This window comes from Vicugna pacos, chromosome 15 (genome assembly GCF_048564905.1).
Source record: "Vicugna pacos chromosome 15, VicPac4, whole genome shotgun sequence".
Classification (NCBI taxonomy): Eukaryota; Metazoa; Chordata; class Mammalia; order Artiodactyla; family Camelidae; genus Vicugna; species Vicugna pacos.
Window position 1 is genome coordinate 6,756,220 of NC_133001.1, and position 6,000 is coordinate 6,762,219.

The window sequence follows — 6,000 nt, forward strand, 5'->3', positions numbered from 1 at the left end:
TTGTTTTTTTAATCTATTTTTGTTTTAATCTAAATTTTGTTTTTTTAATCTATTTTAATATATATTAGTTAATATTTGCAAATCTCAAACTCCCAGATTTATCTCTTCCCATCCCCTTTCCCCCCTGGTAACCATTAGTTTGTTTTCCATGTCTGCTAATCTGTTTCTGTTTCGAAGATAAGTTCATTAGTGTCATCTTTTTTCCTTTTTTAGATTCCACATATGAGTGATATATGATATTTTTCTTTCTCTTTCTGGCTACTTCACTTAGAATGACGATCTCTAGTTCCATCCATGTTGCTGCAAATGGTATTATTTTATTCCTTTTTATGGCTGAGTAGTATTCCATTGTATAAATATACCACAACTTCTTTATCCAGTCCTCTGTTGATGGACATTTAGGTTGCTTCCATGTCTTGGCTATTGTAAATAGTGCTGCCATGAACATTGGGGTGCAGGTGTCTTTTCAGATTAGAGATTCCTCTGGCTATATGCCCATGAGTAGGATTGCTGGATCATATGGTAAGTCTATTTTCAGGTTTTTAAGAACCTCCATACTGTTTTCCATAATAGCTGCACCAAACTACATTCCCACCAACAGTGTAAGAGGGTTCCCTTTTCTCCACAGCCTCTCCAGCATTTGTCGATTGTGGCCTTTTTAATGATGGTCATTCTGACTGGTGTGAGGTGATACCTCATTGTAGTTTTGATTTGCATTTCCCAGAAGTTTATCTTTAAACCAGAATTGAACCATCGCCAAGGCTCACCCCACCTACAGGGGGTCCCGGAACCAACAGGCATTGCAGGCAGGCCCCTGTGTAGGAAACAAAACCAAAATCTCAAAACACTCCACAGTGAGGGGCCCAGATCTTCCCCGCTTGGTTTAGCGCAGTCTTAAAAATGGAGCCAAATCCCACCCAAGTTCAAAATCCAAGTCTTCAGGACTAGCTTGTGTGGCTTTGGCCAAGTTCCTTCACCTCTTTGTGTCTCAGTTTTTCCATCTGGAACGCGGGCATAGATAACAGTATCCCCTTCCCTCAAGGAGTTTTAAAGATCAAACGCGTCAGTGCCGACAGCGCCCTGAGAGCGGGGCCTGGGTCAGCAGATGGAAGCTGCTGGTACTCGGCCTCCCCTCCTGCGCGGCTCTGGAGGCGGGGCTCGGGCAGCGCTTCAGTGGTCAATTAACTGCAGACATGAATGAAACCCGGGAGCCCATTTCCACCCTCTCCCTCCGGCGGGGCAACGGGCTGGAGCGGTCGGTCGGGGTGAGGGGAGGTGGAGTGTGGCAGGCGCTGATGAGGCTGATAAGCCACGAGTCCCAGTCCCGTTCCCTTGTGACCGCGCCCGGGGGCCTGGCGGCCGCCCTCTGACTCCCCTGCTCCCACGTACACCCCCGGAGCCAGGCCTGTCTCGGCCACCACTGCCCCTCCCCTCCCCCTCTCCAGTGGGGGGCGTGGGGAGGGGGGCGGAGGGCAAGCGGGGAGACAGACACACCCTGCAGACCTGGACAGCCGTGCCAACCTAACCTCGCCCGGGAAGGTGAGGGGCCCCCACTTCCCTCCTCCACACCTCTGCCCCTCTCCCCACCAGGTGCAAGGCCCTGCCCAAGCTCGCCTCCTCCGCAGGGCTCTCCTCCTCAGGTCAGCCTCCCTCCTCCCTCCTCTGGTCCTGCTTAAAGGCATCCTTAATGCACCTGGCTCCCAGAAGCCTTTTCCCTGACCCGGGTTAAGCCAGTCCTATCTCAGCCATCACTGGGCCCGGAGGCCAGAGCCTTCAACACGTTCATGTTTAGAAACCTGAAAACAGCCTCCAAAAGTATGGAAAGTAACCTTCAAAAGGGCCACTTTGGGTTTTTTTTTTTTTCTGAGACTGTCTCAATTGAGACAAACAGCAAAGAAAGACCAGAGAGCTAGCCCCAGCATTTAAATGTGAATAAATTTAAATTTCTCTCTTTTTTGGCATGTAGTTTTACGGGTTTTGACAAATGTAGAGAGCCCTGTACCTGCCACCAAAAACAAGATGTAGAACAGTCCATCACCCCCCAATTTTCCTCCTCCCTCTCGTTTTACTCAGCCTTTCCTCCACCCAACCCCTTGCAACCTCTTGCTTGTTCTTTCTGGTACTTTACCTTTTCCAAAAATGTCATCTAAGTGGAACGCTAGAGTGTGCAGCCTTTTAAGGCTGACTTCTCTCACTCAGCACAGTGCCTTTGAGATTCAGTCATGTTATTGCCTGTGTTACTGGTTTGTTCCTTTTTTATTGCTGAGTAGTATTCCACTGCATGGGGGTACCACAGTTTGCTTATCCATTACGAGTGACAGATGCTTGAGTAGTTTCTAGTTTGGGGCTATAGTGAATAAAGCTGCTACATGTACGCTGGTGTACAGGTGTCTGTAAGAACATGTTTTCATTTCTTCTGAGTAAAAACCAAGGAATGGGATTGCTAGGTCACAGGCAAGTTATTTAAAAATAAAGAGAACAAATATCCTTCTTGGTCTTCTGTGTCCCTAGGCAGCCTCCATTACCTTTTTCTTTGTATTTTTCCAAAGATGTGTATACGTATATGTGTGTGTGTGCAAGAAAGAGACATATATACAGAGCAAACATATACTTCTTAAAAAAATTACAAATGATCAGATAATACACCTATTTTTTGCTTTGGCTGCCTTTTCCACCTAATAATTCTTGATGATTACGCCCTCTTCATATAGTTCTGACTCATTCTTTTCTACAGGTACATAGTATTCCATTTATGGATGTACCATACTTTATTCAACAACTGCTTATTGATGATTTTGAATTTTTTTGTTTTTTTTGGAATTATGATATTGTAATGAAAATCCTGGACGGGTTTCCCCCGCTGTCTGAAAATAGAGTGTTATTAAAAACTTCATCAGCTGAAATGGTGTTAAGTGAAGAAGCAGTCACCTTTGGGCACATCTTGCTAACAGACGCACAGAGTAAATTGAGGTACAGCATAGATGCTCACAGACACAGTTCAAAGGTACGGCGGCCGGATGCTGAGATGCTGAGCGTATTTCCCAGGGAAAGATCTTGGTGGTGCCACTGCTGCTGCTTGGGGTGTGACCGCCTCTGGAATGGCTCACTGCGAAGCAAATGCCTAGGGTTCTTTTTGTTTTTCACCTTTTCTCATAAAAGGGAAAAATATCTCTTCCAATTGCTTTTGGTTAGCGAAAACAGGTAATAATGTAAAATTGAAGTGGTGTGAGGTGAGTTTTGGAAAAGTGGGGAGACCTGTTTATGCTGCTTGTACCGTTGTTTGAGTGCAAATAGGAGAACTCAAAGGTGGAGTCCTTAAAAGAACAATGTACATCCTGGCGGCTGCCCGTTGCCCCCTCCCCCCCTCCTCCCTGGCCCATTGCAGTTTGGGCCCAGCACACCAGTGAAACCGCTCTCACCAAGGTCACCAGCAGCCCTTTCACACTCATCCGCCTCAGTTTCTCCAAGGCTGGCAGTGTCATGACCCCACCCTGCTGTTTGAAACATTCCCTTCAGAGCCTCTGGTCTCTCTTGGGTCCCTTAGCTCTCTGGTGGTCTCTTCCCCATTTCTGCTTCCTCCCACGGCCCTTGCAGACACTCGGCAAGAACCGCTCGGCTCGCTCCTGCTCCCCAGCCCCCCCCATCATCAGTCACACTGGGTATCAGGCAGCTCCCACAGTTCTGTCCACAGTGCTGACCTCCGTTCTCCGCTCTGGTCAACTTGCTGCCCACCCTGTGAGCCCGCATCCCAAGCCTGACTCAGCTTCCCCGTGCCATCCAAGCGTTCCTCACCTGCCAGCCCTGGCTTTTATTTATGGGGCTGCCAGGCGGCCAGGATGCTTTGTGTCCCCTCACTCTCTCCTCCCACTAGTTAGTCACCAGAAACTGCCCTTCCCATGATTCTTCCCTTCCTGATCCCACGACCAACCGCCCTGGGGCTGGGCTTCCCTCAGCAACAAGGGCTGACTCTTGCTGAGCATCTGCTATGTGCCAGGCACGGTGCAAGAACTACCAAGCAGGTGTAACCTCACACAGCCTTGCAAGGAAGATTCTACTAGTCTTTAAAGCTCAGATTCAGTAGCACATCTGGGAAATGGAGGACCCAGGATTTGGTCCCAAGCAGTCCAGAGGCTGTGATGTGACTACATCATCGCACTGCCTGACTCACTGAGATTGTTTTATAACAGATTGTCTGGCCTCCAGACCTTACCATATGCAACTAACACTCGGCTCACAGACTGCTATTCCTAAAGCCTTGCTCTGCCTACTCCATAACTTGAATCAAAAGTCTTAACTGCCTTCAGATAAAGCCTGGGTGCCAGGCTTGCCATAGAGGGTCCTCCATGCACGGCCCCAGGTTGCCCATCCCGCCTCCCACGTGCACCTGAGCCTCCAGCTGTCCCGGTGGGCCCTCCTCATCCCCACGTTTCCACCTTGGCTCACACATTCCTTTGCTGGGAGTGTCATCACCCCTCCTTTCAGCCAAGTCCAATCCAGCCTATCCTTTATGGCTTAGCTGAATGTTAGCTCCTTCACAAAGCCTCCCACCTCACAAAGAAAATAGTGGCCATAGAAAGGGAATACTCTCGGCTCCTGCCCCCAAGCGTCTTCTCCCCGCCTTAACGAGAATCCCAGCCTCTGCGCTCCCACTCCAACCAGCCCCACCTTCTCAGAGGTCTCCTTTTAACAACGATGCTAGACTGAAACCAGTTTGCACAAAATGAAGCTGAAAGGCATAACAATTTGATCCAAAAAAAAAAGAATATTCCAGAGTCATTTAAAATTCTATTTATTTATTTTTGGATAATGAATAGATTTCTATTTAAAAGTCCTGCAGATAAAAAGGGTACAAAGTAAAATCCTCCCTCCCATCTCCCAACCACCCAGTTCTTATACTCACGGGAAACAAATATTATTAGTATCTTGTGTATTTTTTGGGGGGGAGCTATTTAGATGTAGTTTTAAAGTGTCCAAAAATTCTTTGATGCTTCTCTGTTGAGTGTGGGCTGGACCAGTTGACTCACTTGTGGTAGTGGGTAGACTTCCAAGGCTAGGGTGCAAGAGGCACTGTGGCCTCCTCCTCACTTTGCTCTCACTCGTGGCTCTTAGCTGCCATGTCACAAGGACACTCAAGCAAGCCCTCTGGAGCAGCCTGCATGACAAGGAACTGAGACTTCCTAACAGCCACACGAGGGAGCCATCTTGGAAGCAGAACCTGCAGCCTCGGACGAGCCTTCAGATGACTGCAGCCCTGGCCCACGAATTGACAGCAACCTTATGAGACACCCTGTCCCAAAACCACCTGGCTAAACACCCAAATTTCTGGCCTACAGAAATTATGAGATAATACAGTTGATTCTTGTTATTTGCAGCAGTTATGTTCTATAGAGTCACCGAGAACACTGAATTATCAAAAACCGAACCATTACTCCCAGGGGAAATATAATTAGGTTCCTGGGATCTGCTGGTCACATTTTCATCAGCTGATTAATACATCACCTTGTTTTGTGTGTGTTGCTGTTTAAGAACACCTTATTTAACATATATTGTTGATTCATTAGCATTATGTTCAACAGCACCGTAACTCACGTCTGAACAAAGCTTCTCTAACACACACGTTTTCTCTGGAAGGCACATCACAGCCTTCTTGTGCTTAATGAGGCCACTTCAAACAGCAAAACCATCAACAAAAAGCACAAAATTGCAAACAAAACAAAACAAAACATGGCACTAAATAGACTCAGAAAAGGATGCTTGTTTACAGTATGAGAGCTGAATCAAGGTATCACCTTGTTCAACCCCAGCTGGGAATGTGTCCACAGGGCAGCTCAAATTTTTGCTGCTCTGTATATATATGCAAATGACCGTGAAGTCACTTTGTGTATTGATTTTGGGATTAAAAATTAATTTTTGTGATTAGGTGAGTTCACAAATACAGAATACACAAATAATGAGGATTAACTGTAAATATCTATTGTTTGAATCCACTAAGCACTGGGG